Source organism: Alligator sinensis, unplaced genomic scaffold (assembly GCF_000455745.1).
Source record: "Alligator sinensis unplaced genomic scaffold, ASM45574v1 scaffold299_1, whole genome shotgun sequence".
Taxonomy (NCBI): Eukaryota; Metazoa; Chordata; order Crocodylia; family Alligatoridae; genus Alligator; species Alligator sinensis.
In genome coordinates, this window is record NW_005841981.1 from 317,858 (window position 1) to 318,626 (window position 769).

The window sequence follows — 769 nt, forward strand, 5'->3', positions numbered from 1 at the left end:
TTGGTGTTGAGCGAGGCAATTGTGGTAACCGCCATGAACAGGAGAAGAGGGAGGAAGGGTAGGCAGGGTACCGGTGGGAGAGAAGGTGACGGACGCCGGGCAGAGAAACCGCGGAGACAGGAGAAAGGCCTAGCGTTGCCCTGCCCTATTCCGTGGGCCTGCCTCGGCCCCACACCTCCCTCACCCGGGTCACCAGCTTCTCGAGCCAGAAGGCATTCTGACGCGTGCCCGGCTCCCGGCGCATAAGCCTCACGGCATCACTAGCAGCGCGGACAAACTGTGCGGGGTCCGGGCACCATTGCCGGATACTCTCGGCCACGTTCCTCTGGCCCTTGGTCTGGTCCAAGAGGTTGAGGAGACCTCCATAGCTGGGGGCCACCCAGGGGGGTTTCTCCAGCAGGAAGTGGATGCTACCGACTGAGAACCGGCGGGGCTGTACCCTGGGAGGGGACTTCCCGGTGAGACCGGTGAAAGTGCCCTCAATGGCCAGGCTCCCTAGCAGGCCCCCCTCTCTATCTGGGTCGAGGACCGTCTCGGGGAGATCGATCCCCATCCGCTTCGGGGGGCAGATGTCGTCCCGCTCCCGGGGCCGTTTGTGGTGCTCAGAGGGCAGGCACTCCATCTCCTCCTCCTCATTGGCCCCGGCAGGCATGGGAGCGGGCGGTGGGGTGGCAAGACCCTCTGCCGTCTCTCCTGCCTGCTGCTGCTGGGGAGGCAGGCACTCTCCCCCTGCCTTGCCACTCACAGGCCCCACTGGCTGGGATGGGGG